Source organism: Camellia sinensis, chromosome 13 (assembly GCF_055761805.1).
Source record: "Camellia sinensis isolate YWXY chromosome 13, ASM5576180v1, whole genome shotgun sequence".
NCBI lineage: Eukaryota > Viridiplantae > Streptophyta > Magnoliopsida > Ericales > Theaceae > Camellia > Camellia sinensis.
The window spans coordinates 38,532,089-38,550,155 of record NC_138973.1 but is presented as its reverse complement, the minus strand read 5'-3'; positions in this window follow the sequence as shown (position 1 = coordinate 38,550,155).

The following is an 18,067-nucleotide window of genomic DNA, read 5'->3' as shown; positions in this document are numbered from 1 at the left end:
AGTACTCAACTGCTTCGCCTCCTTCAACTAGATGGTCGACTAAGAATTCTGCTACTACTCTTCCTTTGACTGACTTGCACGTCACATATTTCAGATCGAATTCGAAAAGCAACAGTAACCAACGAGCTAGCCTACCCGTAAGTGTCGGTTTCTCGAAAAGATATTTGATGGGATCGAGTCGTGAAACCAACATTACGGAGTGAGCTAACAGGTAGTGCCGCAGCTTCCTGGTAGCCCATACCAAAGCTAAGCAAGCCTTCTCCAACGGTGTGTAGCGAGTCTCATACTCTAGCATCTTCTTGCTCATATAGTAGATGGCTCTCTCCACTTTGTCCTCTGATTCTTGCACGAGCATGCAGCCCATTGTGGTCTCGGTTACCGAAAGGTACAATATCAACGGTATTCCCGGTTCTGGCAGTGACAACACGTGTGGGTTCTGTAAGTATTTCTTGACTTCTTCAAAAGCAGCTTGGCATCGGCCGTCCCATTGGAATTTCTTTCCTTTCTTCAAAAGACCAAAAAGTGGTTCACAAGTCAAAGTTAATTTTGAAACCGTCTTATGAATTGCACTTTACCCAGAAAGCCTCGCACCTCCTTTTCAGTCCTTGGTGGTGGCATTTCTAGGATGGCCTTGATTTTGGAAGGGTCGACTTCGATATTTCTCTGTGTAATAAGAAACCCCAGCATTTTCCCTGCTGTGACACCGAACGTACACTTCTGAGGATTCAGCTGCAACCGGAATTCTCTGATCCTGTGAAAGAACTTTTGCAAGGCGGTGTAGTGGCCCTCCCTTTCTTTGGACTTGACAATCATGTCGTCCACGTACACCTCAACCTCTTTGTGGATCATGTCATGCAATATTGTGGTCGCGGCCCGTTGATATGTAGCTCCAGCATTCTTCAACCCAAACGGCATCACCCTGTAGCAGTATGTCCCCCACGGGGTGGTAAAGGCAGTCTTTTCCCGGTCTTCTGGTGCCATCACTATCTGATTGTAGCCTAAGAAGCCATCCATAAACGAAAGCAAAGCATGCCCGCTGTGAAATCCACCAACTCATCAATATGTGGCAAGGGGAAATCGTCCTTCGGACTAGCTCTGTTCAAATCCCTGAAATCCACGCATACTCGGATCTTGCCATCTTTCTTCGGTACTGGAACAATGTTGGCCAACCAAGTTGGGTATTCGGATACCAGCAGGAAACCTGCATCGATTTGCTTGGTGACCTCTTCCTTAATCTTGATGGCCCAGTCAGGGTGGATTCTTCTGAGTTTTTGCTTGACGGGTCGGGCCTCGGGGTCAAGAGGGATCCGGTGCTGTACAATCTCAGGATCGATTCCAGGCATGTCTTCGTAGGACCACGCGAAAACATCTTTGAAATCTTTTAATAAAGCGACTAAGTGCTCGTGTTCCTCCGAAGACAACGTGGACCCGATCTGGACCAACCGCGGGTCCTTCTCAGTACCAACATTCACAGTAGTGATTTCATCAACTAAAGGTTTAACAAATCTTTCCTGCTCTTGATCAATTAATCGTTGCAAAATCGGAGGAATTTCTCCCTCGTCATTTTCGTCAAAATTTTGAAAGTCCTAATTTAAGCAATATATCAAAGGCACAGAAAAGTACTCGGAAACCACATCCACATTATTCTCATTAAGTACTTCCAAACCGTTCGATTCTTCTGTTACAACAGACTCAAAGGAGAAAGAAAAAGATGACCTGGACAGGACTGTGGCATCCGGGTTATCACCTCTAGGAATACCGGACTCAGACTCAGTCGAGCTGGAACCTGATTCTGACTCACAAGACTCGGTGGAATCAGATTTCGGCTCACTACCTGACCCGGTGTTGCTGGACAAAAATCCCTCTTCATATTGCCAAACGAGAGAGGGTGCGATGGATGCATCCAAAATAGTTGATGGTAGGCCCGCAGTCGTTTCATTCCCGATCATGGACACCGAGAAGTTATCCCCCAAGCACTTCTGTTCGATCGGAGGATCTGAAAGTAGACATGCCAGTACTACCCCCATTTCAAGTTCGGTGTCCTCAGACTCCATTTCCCCACTATGCTCAACCTCGACTGTCGGGTCTGTCTGCTCTTCGGCAACATCGTCCCCAGGTAATTGTAGGTCAAAGAAAATCTCGAATCTCGGTACGCACTTCCTCTCCGCGTTCAGCCACGGCTCCGGAAAACCACAGAATGAAAAATCTTCCCCCTCCCGGACGAAACGTCTGTTTAGGGTACCCTGGATGGGCCGGTGCATCAACTCAAAAGGCTTCCCCATCTGTTTCGCTCTGGCTCTTCCAGCCATTTCCTTTCCTTTCCTTACCCAATCCTCCTTGGTGGGTAGATAACCCAAGCCAAAGGTATGAGGGTCATGTGGCACTTCGGCCAATGCTGCGACGCCCTTCCGGCCGCTCCTTCCTAACCCCATCCCGGGGATGTGTTAGAGTTTGTTCATGCGGTATACCGCTTAAGCACTGACATATATCCCCTCGTTAGTAGCCATGATGTTTTGTACAACCCGAGCCTCAGCAATGGTGAAACCTGATATAAACACGTCCTCCATGCCGTGCTCAATTTCTAAGACTGGTGTAGGTACCTCTGGAGGTGGGTGGATCGATGAATTTCTGAAAACAATAGCTACTCCCTTTTCATAGGGGTATTTCACCATCTGATGCAGAGTGGACAAGATGGCCTTCACTCAATGCAGCCACGGCCTCCCCAAAAACAGGTTGAAAGTCGCCGGAACTTCTAAGACATGGAAATCTACCTCATGCTGTCCTGGCCCAACTTTAGTCTGAATTTTCACCGTCCCCATGACCTCTCTACTTGTGTTATCGTATGCCCGAATTACTTGGGCTGTTGGTAAAAAGTCCGCGGTTTTCAAGCCGATCGCATACGCTGTCCTTGCCGGGCAAACGTTGATGGCGGATCCGGTATCAACGAGAACCACCGGTATCTATTTATTCTTACAGTCCACAGAGATGTAGAGTGGGTTGTTATGGTTTGTCCCCTCAGGTGGCAGTTCCTTGTCGGAGAAAGTCAGCATCGGGGTAGCCCCTCCCGGAAAAACTAATCCTACTAGCTGTTCTGGCGTAGTTTCTATTGAAAGCTTTGCCTTGTCTATGGCTGATAAGACAGCCTGTCTGTGCACTCGTGATGCCATAAGCAGTCCCCAGATGGAGATGTCTGCTTGTATCTTTTTTAACTGTTTGAGCACAGCCTCCTCTTCAAGTTGTTTCTCTTTCTGCTTCTCTGCCTCCTTATTTTTCCCAGACGCCTCTGGCTGATCTAGATGTGGGGGCTTGAAATACCGTCCACTTCGTGTCATATGGTCGACTTCTCCAAAGTACCAGGTGTCATCGGGTTAGTTGTTCCCCCAATCTTCGTCCGTATGGGCAAGACATAAATCCTCATCTTCCCACCGCATTCCATCAACAGTCGACAGACACCTGTCCGGCTCTGGTATGACTGTTCTCGTACCCGCGGTACCTTCCATCCCCATGCTCTCAGCATCCTCTGTTCCTGTGCACACAGCAGTTTCAGTCCCCATATGGGCCTTTGCCTTTTTGATTCTTGCGGGATCTTCTAATCTTTCCTGTTCCGACCGTATCAACACAGTTGGCTGCTCAATAATTCCTGTATTCAAAATACTCCAATCCTGAGCGAAATTCTTAACACCAGCGCTCCCCGGCAATGCATTCTGTTCTCCGACTCTCTCGACTGTCACTGACATTCGTGCCCCTGCCGGACCCTGTCCTGGGTGGAACTTTTCCACCACGTCCGGTTGATCATCCAACCACCCAACAGCCTCTGCTGATTCCTCAAAATCAAACCAGTTGACTGTTGCGCCCTCTGGATCTTGGTTACTGTAAAACTGGAGATTGGCAAGGTCCTCTTCCACAGCCCTTAAATCATCTGTTCTCTGTCCCAGACTATCCCCTTGGATCACACACAGTTCTCCCCCTGTTGGCAATTCCACATCTGGCCCATCCTGGCCTGTTGATGAAATGTAGTCACCCGGATTATATGTCTTCTCAATACGACTCCCAGATTCTGCAGACTTTGACTCAACAACCTTTGTCTCCTTTGGGATCTCCTCTCTCCTGTTCTCGATAGTCACCACTGTTGGCTTAGGTCGGGTCATGGAGATGTCCATCATGCACAAGTTGGTGCAGTCGGGAAGGAATACCTCCGGCTTAGGAAGGTGGGAAGGAGTGATATAGATGCTAGGATCGTAAGGCACGACCCCAGTTTGGATGAAGTTGATCATTTTAGGCGGTGGGGCTTGGTTATGTGTGGGGAGAGGGTTTATTGTAACATTGGGTTTTTCGGGAGGCAGAATCACCCCGTTATCGATGAGATCTTGAATCTCATGACGTAATCGGAAGCACAGATCAGTGTCATGACCGTGCTGTTGGTGAAATGCGCAATATTTGGCTGGGTTGTGGGTAGGGGGAAGTCTTTTTGGTAAGGGCCGCGGTTCTAGGGGCTTCAAATGCCCTTTTCTGATTAAAACCCCCAGAGCTTTGGATAGGGGCATATACAGTGGAGCGAAGGTTCTTGTGTTTTTGGGTGGGTATTTGGCTGTTTGGGTATGGCTTCCGGACGCGCCGGAGAATGGCGCAGCTGCCATGGTTCTTGGAGGGGGGTTGGTGGTGACCATGCTCACTTCGGAGGCTCTTGTAGTTGTAGTACCGCTCGGGCCTGCATTAGTGTTGCGGTTGAAAGTTCTTCGGGGTTGCTCCCGGTCATTATCAATTAAGCCTTGCTTTAAGGCATCCTCAATCTGCACCCGCATTTCATGTAGATCAGAAAAGGTAGGGAAGGGGAGTACAATCATCTTTTGCATCAACTTCGGCTGAAGATTGGGCACAATCATCTGAATCTGGTCTTTGTTTGTAGGCCTTAAGGTCATCATCGAAGCCTTGGCCCTCCATCTAGTCACGAATTCTGAGAAACTCTCTTTAGGCTCTTTCCTTGTTGTCTCGTGTCACGACCCAAACCCGGCCCTATGGGTTTAGTACCGTAACCGGCCAGTAATCCGAGATTACCGAAGGCCTGCAGAACAGTAATACAGTAAAACAGAGTACAGGGCCTGGCGGAAGCCAATACAGTAAAGAAACAATGCCCAATGAGCTGTGACAGTCTGCATGCCAAAAGATTTTTCATGCATTCACATACGCAAACAGTACAGTCTATACAGAATTTACAGTCACGCAGTACAGGGACCTAATCCCTTGATAACAGTACGGTAAACAGTCAGTCTATACAATTCATCCAGTTATTACAAAACAGTAAGACAGTACAGAAGGGGGACTTCTAAAACACCCCTAAGCCTTAGCACGATGGGCTCGGAACCTCGCAGTGAGGCACAAAGGCTGGCTTGACAAAACTGGAGTAACCCTGACGCTCCTAGCTGCGGTCTGGTGCCTGAACACCTACATATATATATGAGCAGTGAGCTAAAGCCCAGTGAATAACATAAAGCGTAAAGGGGTTAAGAATGAATGTCCTTACAGTATGAAAACAGTTCATTTCAATCAGTTATTCAGTTATTCAGCACAGTAAACAGTCATATGTGGTACATCCATTAGCATAACAGTAAACAGTAGGTCTAGAAGACCGAACAGTAATGATGGCCATCAGTCAGTAAACAGTAGTGGCTCCACGAGGGAACCGACAGAGAATTCTGTCGCAGTAACAGTAACAGTAAACAGTAGGTACTAAGGATGCCACAGTACAGTTCAGAAATAAAGGACATACATTCATTCAGTAATACCAGTTCAGTAAACAGTTCAGTTCAGTATTCAAAAGATATCAGTTGAACATATCTTTACACAATTGTTACTCACAGAGTTCTGGGCTACAGTTTGCTAGAGCGTGTCTCCCCAGTTGCCAACCCTACACAGTTCACAGATTGAACACACTAAGCTACACAGTTGGGAAAGATAACAACTTAATCCCTAATGTCTCGATGTGTTCTACATCTATATCCTCAATAAGATGTCTTAAACTAGGCCTAAGAATGCCTAGAATGGGATGAGGATGCAAAGATGTACTTTTAAAAGCATTTTCAGAAAAACAGAGTCCCGCTCGAGCGCAGGTTTCCCCGCTCGAGCGGACATGCAACAAAGGTCCACGCTCGAGCGTAAAATTTCCCGCTCGAGCGTACTGTAAAAGTACTGGATGGGTGAAATCTCCGCTCGACGCCCGCTCGAGCGTGAGACATGACTCCGCTCGAGCGCCCAATCCTTCGCTCGAGCGGGCTGCAAAACAGTGCAGAGAGATGCTGGATGCTCGGATTCCACGCTCGAGCGGCACTTCTCCCGCTCGAGCGGAAGTGCGAAATCTGGAAAACCCAGATTGCACCTCCAAGCTCAAAACCAAGTTCAAAGGCATCAAAACTCGACCTCTTGGGCTAAATTTCCAGAAAACACATGCAAACTCATAGTTAAACATGATTCAAAACTTAATTTGAGAAATCAAAGCCCAAGGGTGTTTTATTCAAACCCGATTTCAAACCAATTTCATGAACAATATGAACATGCAACATGCATGAATTCAAATCATTTTGAAGCTCTAATTTGATGCTCTAAGGAGCCAATTCTTTTCAAAACATGATGAAATCATGGAATTAAACATAGTTGTGAACATGCATGTAACATTTTGCCATGAGCTCAACTCAAAATCCAACAATACTAACATGCATGCAAAGATCGAGCTTCAATTCACCATTAATGGACCAATTCGTGACTTAGCTCTACAATGAAGCATGAATCATGCAAGAATCCACTCAAAACATGAACAAGAAAACAATGGAGCTACCTTAAGTCTTGTAGTTCAAGAAGGGAGATCAAATATGCAGTCTCTTCAACGATTTCTTCAATTACCAAGCAATTCACAAGATGAAACTCAATCTCTCTCTCTCTCTCCCTCTCTTGGTCGGTTAAGCACAAGAAATGACCTGAGAAAATGTTTGATCTAGGTGTAATGAGGCTCAAATATGTTATATTGAGTGGGCCACTAAGGGTGGCAATTTGGTAATTAAGTCCAACTCTTCACTTAGCTTATTTTAATCTAATTTAATTATACTTAATCAGTTTTCAGATAACCTCACCATAAAATCACATTAATCATGACGATCACAAAACATTAATCAATTCCGGATTCGGCCGCCGATAAGGCCTTCAATTAGCAGTTTAAACATATAAGCATGAACAGATAATCATACAGTCAAACAGATAGAATGCAATTTAACTAACATATACTCAATCAATTTGGTTTCCAATTTCAATCAGTCAGTTCAGTACTTTTAATCAGTTCAATTATCAGTCATAATCAATTCAGTTTAACGGTAATCAGTGTTTATCGGTAAACAGTAACGAGGGTTGTTACAGTCTCCCCTCCTTATAAAGAGTTTAGTCCTCTAAACTCGGGTTACCTTCATTCTGGAAGAAAACAGGGTTCAGTGGAAACAGTTCAGGATATCTTTTAGCCATGTCATCTTCCCTTTCCCAAGTGGCATACACGCCACCGTGGTTTTGCCAGTCAACTTTCACTAGCGGGATCTCTTTGTTCCTCAGTTTCTTGATTCGTCTGTTTACAATCTGTATAGGCCGTTCCTCGTAAGTGTAGTCATCACTCAACACTACGTGGGTAGGCTCTATTACATGGAAGGGATCCCGGAGATAATCTCTTAACATAGAAATGTGGAAAACATTATGCATGTGTTCCATTTCAGGAGGAAGCGCAACTTGATACGCCACCGGATTGATTTTCTCAATAATCTCATACGGTCCGACATATCTCGGCGCTAACTTGCCTTCGACTCCAAAACGAGTCTGGCCTTTCATTGGTGTCACTTTCACAAAAACGTGATCACCCACTTCATACTCTCTGTCCCGTCTTCTGACATCTGCATAACTTTTCTGTCTACTCTGTGCAGTTTTCAGTCTCTGCTGTATCAGTTTCACTTTTTCAGTTGTTTCATACACAATCTCGGGCCCAAGCAAAGGCCCATCTCCAACTTCTGCCCAGCAAATCGGAGATCTACATTTTCTGCCATACAATACCTCGAAGGGCGCCATACCAATACTCGAATGGTAGCTGTTATTGTAGGCGAATTCGACTAATGGCAGATGACTTTCCCAGTCTCCCTGAAAATCAAGGACACACATTCTCAGTAAATCCTCCAGAGTTTGGATGGTCCTTTCCGATTGGCCATCTGTCTGAGGATGATAGGCACTACTCAGTCTCAGTTCAGTACCCAGTGCAGTTTGTAGGCTTTGCCAAAACCTCGATGTAAACTTCGAATCCCTGTCAGAAACAATAGACACAGGCACTCCATGCAGTCTTACAATCTCATCAAGATAGAGAACAGCCAATTTGTCCGCATTATAAATTGTCTTGACAGGTAAGAAGTGAGCAGATTTGGTTAATCTATCAACAATAACCCAAATTGAATCCATACCTTTTCTGGAGCGAGGCAATCCAACGATAAAATCCATCGTGATATGCTCCCATTTCCACTCTGGTATGGGTAGGGGTTGCAATAGTCCGGCAGGTCGTTGATGTTCAGCTTTGACCTGTTGGCAATGAAGACATTTGGACACAAAATCAGCAATTTCTTTCTTCATTCCCAGCCACCAGAAATTCTGTTTCAGATCTTGGTACATTTTCGTATTCCCCGGATGGATAGACAATTTCGAATTGTGGCCTTCTTGCAGAACTCTTCTTTTCAGTTCAGTATCATTTGGTACACACAGTCTTTCTTGAAATTTCAGTACATTACTCTCAAATTTGAATCCCGGTCTCGGTTTAGATTCTCTTTCTTCGATGATCTTTTTCAAGAAGTCATCCAGTTGCTGTTTCTCTTTAATCTCCTCAATCAGCGCCGGTTGAGCAGAAATAGCAGCTAAGATTCCACCTTGTTCTCGTAAAACAATTTCGATTTCAGATTTTTCAAGGTCACAAAGCAACTCTTTCTGTCCTGTAAGCAAACAGGCTAAGTTTCCAATCGATTTCCGGCTCAATGCATCGGCAACGGTATTGGCTTTTCCCGGATGGTACAATATCTGTAAGTCATAATCTTTAATCAGTTCTAGCCATCTCCGCTGTCTCATGTTCAGTTCTTTCTGTGTGAAGAAATATTTTAAACTCTTGTGGTCGGTGTATACTTCACATGTCACCCCGTACAGATAGTGACGCCAGATTTTCAGTGCAAATACTACTGCAGCAAGTTCCAGATCATGGGTCGGGTAGTTCTTTTCGTGCGGTCTCAATTGTCGGGAAGCATAAGCAATAACCTTCCCATTCTGCATTAAAACAAATCCCAAACCCTTATGAGAAGCATCACTAAAGACAGTGTAACCATCCGTACCTGATGGTAAAGTTAAAACCGGTGCAGTCACAAGTCGAGTTTTCAACTCTTGGAATGCTGATTCCCTTTGGTCAGTCCAGTCAAATGATGTCCCCTTCTGAGTTAACTGAGTCAATGGTAGGGCAATCTTGGAGAAATCTTTGACAAATTTTCTGTAATATCCAGCCAATCCTAAAAAGCTTCGGACTTCAGTCACATTTGTTGGTCTAGGCCAGTTCACTACAGCTTCAATTTTCTGTGGATCAACAGAAATCCCATCTTTGCTAACAACGTGCCCCAGAAACATAACATGGTCAAGCCAAAATTCACATTTAGACAGTTTTCCATACAGTTTCTGTTCTCTTAAGGTTTGTAGGGCAAGTCTCAGATGATGTTCATGCTGTTCTATACTTTTGGAGTAAATCAATATGTCATCGATAAATACAACAATAAAGTCATCAAGGTATGGTTTAAAAATCCTGTTCATGAGGTCCATAAATGCAGCTGGTGCATTCGTGACTCCAAAAGGCATAACCAAAAATTCGTAATGTCCATACCTCGTTCTGAAAGCAGTTTTATCAATGTCTTCCGGTTTAACCTTCAGTTGATGATATCCCGATCTAAGATCAATCTTAGAAAATACTTGAGCACCCTGTAACTGATCAAATAAGTCATCAATACGTGGCAATGGGTATTTATTTTTCACAGTTACCTTGTTCAATTCACGGTAATCAATGCACAGTCTCAGTGAGCTGTCTTTCTTCTTTACAAACAGAACAGGAGCGCCCCATGGCGAAGTACTGGGCCTGATAAACTTCTTATCCAGCAGTTCCTGCAGTTGCACTTTTAATTCTTTCAGTTCAGTTGGGGCCATTCTGTAAGGAGCTTTAGAAACTGGTTGTGTTCCGGGAATCACGTCAACGGTAAATTCAATTTCCCTGTCAATCAAATCCCCTGGCAGATCATCTGGAAATACATCTGGGAATTCCCTGACTATAGGAATACAATTCACATCAGTTTTATCACTATTATCAGTAGCCACGGTCAGTACAGAACACAGATATCCCTTACACCCCTTTCTAATTAATTTAACAGCTTTCACTGACGAAATCAAATACGGAGGAGGTACTACTCCACTCCCATTAAACACGAATTCAGGCAAACCAGGTGGACGGAAAACAACTTGCTTGGTCACACAATCAATAGTGGCATGATATTTTTGTAACCAATCCATCCCCAATATTACATCAAAATGATCAATGTTCAAGGGTAGTAAATCAATAAACAGATGCATATCCCCAACAATGATCTCACATGCGGGGTACATATAAGCACATGTCATGGACCCTCCTACGGGTGATGATACGGCTAGCAGATAGTTCATAGGTTCTAAGGGTCTATTCAATTTCCGTGAGAAAGCATGCGATACATATGAATGCGTAGACCCCGAATCAATCAGTACGTATGCATTTTGAGTACAAATAGGGAGAATACCTGACACAACGGTCTCGGTATTCTGGACGTCTCCCGGTACTAGGGCGAACACTCGGGCCTGCCTCATGGGCTCTTTCCCGGTGGCTCTAGGGTTAGGCTTTGGTGCTACAGTTGATGCTGCTGCGCTTGGTGCAGCTTTGCTACTAACTTGCGGAGCAGAGGGACAGTCTCTGACCATGTGGCCCACTTTGCCACACCTGTAACAGGCTCCAGATATTTTGTAGCAGACCCCTTTGTGCTTCTTGCCACACTCAGAACAGGGTGGTATGGAACCACTCCCTTGGCTGGGGCTAGTTGTCAACCCCGTATTCTGTTTCTTGTTGGCTGGGTTGTGCTTACCTTTCTTGAATTTGAAACCCTGCCTTTTACCATGCCATTCGGTTGTTGGTGTTTCAGATTGTTTCACTCCTGCGATGTTCGACTCGGCCATCAATGCCCGGTCGAGAACACCCACAAAAGTCGGTAGTTTCAACACATTTATTCGGTCAAGAATTGCAACATTAAGGCCACCTTCAAATTTCCTGGCCTTCTTATATTCAGTGTCCACCATGTGTGGTGCATATCTGGCAAGTTCAGTAAATTTCGTTTCGTATTCGGCAACCGACGTGGTGCCCTGTTTCAGTTGTTCAAACTCAGTTACTTTCCTATCCCTGACACATTGTGGGAAGTACTTTTCAAAGAAGGACTCCTTGAACTGAGCCCAAGTCATGACAGCATTTGTATCACGGATCAACATCCACCACCTTCTAGCCTCTTCTTGTAGGGTGAAGGTAGCTAACAATACTTTGTTCGCTTCTGAGCACGGAAACACTTCAAATAATTTCTCTATTTCCAGAACCCAAGCTTCAGCTTTTAACGGTTCGAGGCCTCCCTGAAAGGATGGCGGTTTCATTTTGCTGAACTTCTGGGTCAGAGCAATAATATCCCCATCATTCACATTTGCATTAGGTTCCGGCTGTACCGGAGGAGGAGGAGGTGGGGGCGGTTGGTTCTGTTGTTGTTCAAGTCTAGCAGTTATCAGTTCCATCATTCTTTCCATTCTTTCCATTCTTGCCTCAGTAGATGAGGATTCAAGTTCATTTGCATTGTCCATTTCACTATATGCAGTTATAACAGTTATAGCAGTTGTAGCGAAAACAGTTGCATATTTAGACAGTTATCACATCAACACGTATTCAGTCATAACATAGCCACACACTTTTCAAGTTCGTGAAATGCCCTAATCACTTTTCTAGGACACCCTATAGCTCATTTGGACACGTGTGTGCGGTATAACTCGTGGTAAGTATCGCTCTGATACCACTCTGTCACGACCCAAACTCGGCCCTATGGGTTTAGTACCGTAACCGGCCAGTAATCCGAGATTACCGAAGGCCTGCAGAACAGTAATACAGTAAAACAGAGTACAGGGCCTGGCGGAAGCCAATACAGTAAAGAAACAATGCCCAATGAGCTGTGACAGTCTGCATGCCAAAAGATTTTTCATGCATTCACATATGCAAACAGTACAGTCTATACAGAATTTACAGTTACGCAGTACAGGGACCTAATCCCTTGATAACAGTACGGTAAACAGTCAGTCTATACAATTCATCCAGTTATTACAAAACAGTAAGACAGTACAGAAGGGGGACTTCTAAAACACCCCTAAGCCTTAGCACGATGGGCTCGGAACCTCGCAGTGAGGCACAAAGGCTGGCTTGACAAAACTGGAGTAACCCTGACGCTCCTAGCTGCGGTCTGGTGCCTGAACACCTACATATATATATGAGCAGTGAGCTAAAGCCCAGTGAATAACATAAAGCGTAAAGGGGTTAAGAATGAATGTCCTTACAGTATGAAAACAGTTCATTTCAATCAGTTATTCAGTTATTCAGCACAGTAAACAGTCATATGTGGTACATCCGTTAGCATAACAGTAAACAGTAGGTCTAGAAGACCGAACAGTAATGATGGCCATCAGTCAGTAAACAGTAGTGGCTCCACGAGGGAACCGACAGAGAATTCTGTCGCAGTAACAGTAACAGTAAACAGTAGGTACTAAGGATGCCACAGTACAGTTCAGAAATAAAGGACATACATTCATTCAGTAATACCAGTTCAGTAAACAGTTCAGTTCAGTATTCAAAAGATATCAGTTGAACATATCTTTACACAATTGTTACTCACAGAGTTCTGGGCTACAGTTTGCTAGAGCGTGTCTCCCCAGTTGCCAACCCTACACAGTTCACAGATTGAACACACTAAGCTACACAGTTGGGAAAGATAACAACTTAATCCCTAATGTCTCGATGTGTTCTACATCTATATCCTCAATAAGATGTCTTAAACTAGGCCTAAGAATGCCTAGAATGGGATGAGGATGCAAAGATGTACTTTTAAAAGCATTTTCAGAAAAACAGAGTCCCGCTCGAGCGCAGGTTTCCCCGCTCGAGCGGACATGCAACAAAGGTCCACGCTCGAGCGTACTGTAAAAGTACTGGATGGGTGAAATCTCCGCTCGACGCCCGCTCGAGCGTGAGACATGACTCCGCTCGAGCGCCCAATCCTTCGCTCGAGCGGGCTGCAAAACAGTGCAGAGAGATGCTGGATGCTCGGATTCCACGCTCGAGCGGCACTTCTCCCGCTCGAGCGGAAGTGCGAAATCTGGAAAACCCAGATTGCACCTCCAAGCTCAAAACCAAGTTCAAAGGCATCAAAACTCGACCTCTTGGGCTAAATTTCCAGAAAACACATGTAAACTCATAGTTAAACATGATTCAAAACTCAATTTGAGAAATCAAAGCCCAAGGGTGTTTTATTCAAACCCGATTTCAAACCAATTTCATGAACAATATGAACATGCAACATGCATGAATTTAAATCATTTTGAAGCTCCAATTTGATGCTCTAAGGAGCCAATTCTTTTCAAAACATGATGAAATCATGGAATTAAACATAGTTGTGAACATGCATGTAACATTTTGCCATGAGCTCAACTCAAAATCCAACAATACTAACATGCATGCAAAGATCGAGCTTCAATTCACCATTAGTGGACCAATTCGTGACTTAGCTCTACAATGAAGCATGAATCATGCAAGAATCCACTCAAAACATGAACAAGAAAACAATGGAGCTACCTTAAGTCTTGTAGTTCAAGAAGGGAGCTCAAATATGCAGTCTCTTCAACGATTTCTTCAATTACCAAGCAATTCACAAGATGAAACTCAATCTCTCTCCCTCTCCCTCTCTTGGTCGGTTAAGCACAAGAAATGACCTGAGAAAATGTTTGATCTAGGTGTAATGAGGCTCAAATATGTTATATTGAGTGGGCCACTTAGGGTGGCAATTTGGTAATTAAGTCCAACTCTTCACTTAGCTTATTTTAATCTAATTTAATCATACTTAATCAGTTTTCAGATAACCTCACCATAAAATCACATTAATCATGACGATCACAAAACATTAATCAATTCCGGATTCGGCCGCCGATAAGGCCTTCAATTAGCAGTTTAAACATATAAGCATGAACAGATAATCATACAGTCAAACAGATAGAATGCAATTTAACTAACATATACTCAATCAATTCGGTTTCCAATTTCAGTCAGTCAGTTCAGTACTTTTAATCAGTTCAATTATCAGTCATAATCAATTCAGCTTAACGGTAATCAGTGTTTATCGGTAAACAGTAACGAGGGTTGTTACATCTCGAGATCACAGGTTGTAATCTCAATTTGTGTATTGTATGAGTATTGCGTAATGAAGGCCTCAGCCATCTCGTCCCTGTTTCTCTTGACATCATCTTCTAATTTGGCATACCATATGGCCGCCACACCCGACAGGGTTCGGCCGAACAGAGACAACTTTTGGAGTCTGCTGAGGCCCATTGGCCTTAAGATGTCTGAAAACAATCTCAGGTGCACCATGGGGTCCCCAGACCCATCAAATCGATCAATGTGCAGCATTTTGAATCTGTCAGGCAGCGTCACAGCTGCGTCGGTATATCTATCTTCGATGTTTGGGATAGTCTTGACTCCTTGGGATCTCTTGAACAGCTTTTCGAGCTTGCTCAACTTCAATGCTGTGGGGTCTGTCTCGAACTCAAAGGGAGAGTCCGGTAGGTTGGTGGGTGTTTTGGATAACTGGGGTTGGATTTGGGGTAGGATCGGGGGTAGAGGTGGTCCCGTGGGAATGTTAGTATCATTCTGAACATTAGCTGTCTCCCCGGGGGTGGGAATTCCTGGTGGGGGAGGAACTTGCTGCGAAGCAGATGCTCCGGTTTGCTGCTGTAACCTCACGATTAACTCTACTTGTTCATTTATAACCGTGGCCTGCTGCTTGAAGAACTCTGCCTGTTGGACAGCATCCTGCTGCATCATTTTCATACTCTCTTGGAGCTGGCGCACCATCTCCTCTAAATTGGCCATACTGTTCTGCTCTGGCTGAATTATCGGTATATGTTCCCTTTCTGTAGGAGAAGCAGAATCCTGATCCCTACTGTACACAGGTGGGGTAGATAAAGCCCTCTGTACTGACTGTTGAACTAATGCCCTCTGCCTAGCTGTCCTCCGTCTAGTAACCGGGGGTAGAGAGTGGTACACTGGTTGTCCGTCTACCAGATCCTCAGATCGATGGAGTCGACGACCTCTAATCTAGAGTGCTTGGGGAATATCTACTGGGTCAGAAGCAATTGTGCTCGACTACCCTAGTAAAAGGATAAATAAAGCATATAAATAAACAGACAATTGGACAGCGTAACAACATAAAATAAACACAACACACAGCTTGGTATCACAACAAACTGCCAACAAGCTGAATGTACTGTTCCTTAGTCACTGATCACTGTTTCCAAATTGTTACCTCTAAGTCTGAATCTGATACCCGTAGATGACTGATTCCCAAAAACACTGATGCCCGCAAGCTTGACACTCAGACTTGCGAATTGGTATGCGTGTTCCCTGCATAGATACACTCTAAAAACACATAGCAAGTAAACGAGAGCCAAAAGACCCCTATGGAGGGGTAGGGTTTCCCTATCCTATTTTTGTCAGGAGCTAGGGTTTCACTATGCACGCAACAGTTTTCAAACAACCAAACATTGGGTAAGCAACCTGTCCTAGTTTGGGATAGTCACTATGGATTTCGATATGCACTAGGTCAAATGGTCGAAAAGGGTACCCCGGTAAAATCGGGGTTTGTGTTCCCATATTGTCAGAGCCCACAACCGGTCAGCCTTATGGCATGCTTTGACAAAGTCAAGCCTCCGGCAAACCGTTCAGGAATGGCAGATGGCAAACACGGTGTCCTAGGCGCACCAATGCACATGCAATGCAAAGAGACACATAAATGAAATCAAAACAGGATATCATGAGTTCGAGTCAAGCTCTCTAAATCCCCAGCAGAGTCGCCAGAAACTGTAGACGTCCCCGAACGCCCCGGGAAGGAATCCCCTCCCCCCCCCCCCGGTTCTGTTCGTTTTGGGTTCACTACAGTTCAGGACTCTCAAATTGTCACGGTTCTTAATCTGAACCAAAGAGTCCAAATTCGGCAAATCGTTTTGAGAAACAGATTTTTGAAAGAAGTGCCAAACATGGACTGCTTTGCCAGATACAGAGTCGCCACCTAAATATTTTTTATGGTGGAATTTAAGAAACCCTGACTCGGTGCTAAAGGCCACATGTCCGTCATCACCAAAGTTGCCTCGGCTCGGGAGCTTGGGTACGATTGGGGAAGGTCAGCTATGAGCACCCCCTCTCGCCCGATCCGAAGATCAGGCTCTACTAACCGTGATATCCGATTTTGAAAACGTTATGTGTTCTTATTCTGGTTATTAGCCTAGAATTACTACGTTATGCGCTCAGCAAACAAGTATAGACCAAATCGCCTGAATTGGAATGAAGCATTGCATATCCGCTTGTTTGAAAAACAGTTTGAAATTTGCTACTCGCAAGTAGGCTAAAGCACGGACTTCAACGAGTTGTTCCAACTCAAACAATCCAACCTTCACCCACAGGCATTTAAGCAGTTTATATCACATAAGCATCTAGCCTCATGGTAATCATGCTATTATGGCAACACTCACACGCATGCGGTATACTAAAGCATAACTGCTTACCTAGTACTCCGAGCCAAAACAAAAACATGTTAGCAATCAATGCATGATCCAAGTCCATGTTAAGTGGCTAATGCAACGCATACAAAATGTCACTAGAGTAGGCTCGGCTAGTCTATAAATGATATGTGAAAATGCACAAGTAGCATGTATTCAAGTTAGATTTGAAATACTTATGTAGTTAGTATGATGTACCGAGCCCGGTGCATGCAAGACTAATGAATGATGCGCGCATGCTATCATACAGTATGCTACTTGAAACATGCCCTAAGCTAACCATCGAAAGCTAGTAAATAAAAGGGAAGAAAGACGTGGGGTTGAGAGACATACACACACTCACGCACACTTATTACACAATTGCCCTCGCTCGGAGGGTCCGAATAAATATTACAGTCCGAATAAATAATACTAAATTAATTATTACAGAATTTCTAATTAATTAACAAATTAAATGCAGAAAGAAGGTGGCCACAGCCCCGTTTCGGGATGCGTGAATGATGCATGCTTGACTCGTCTCGCCCGGAAACTCGCTGCCATAGCACTATTGCCTCCGTTTACACTGCCTCACCCCTCTGAAATTTATGAAAGTCTCCAGAATGGCTCTGAACTTCATTCTGAGTGCAGTGGAGTGCCACCGGCCAGATCAAAAGGCCACCGGCCATGGAAATGAGGTTATCGGCTAAATATTGTGCTCTCGGCCAAAATTCTTTGCCGGTCGGCACTCAACACTACCGGCCGGCCAAATCCTCCTGCTGAAACCTGCAGTTGACAGCAGCAGAGGGCAAGCAGTGTATGGCATGGAATTCTCAAGCAAATGTGAGCATGGGCACACTCCCTATCATGCAAGGGACTCAAGGGAGCGTGACCCTCGACCCTCGGGCCATCAATTATGCATTTTTGATTCATGATAGCCTAAGAGGCCAAGTTAGCAACTTTGATGTAAATGCATGCAAACAAAACACATGAATGCCAACACCCTATCATGTTGAGGTCAAGGGGGTCGACGACTGAGGATTGAGACGTGTTACGTCACCTTGAGTACGAACACTCCTCAATCTTTGTGCTTGGTTTGACACCCCAAACCAAGCAATGTAATGCATGTATACAAACATAG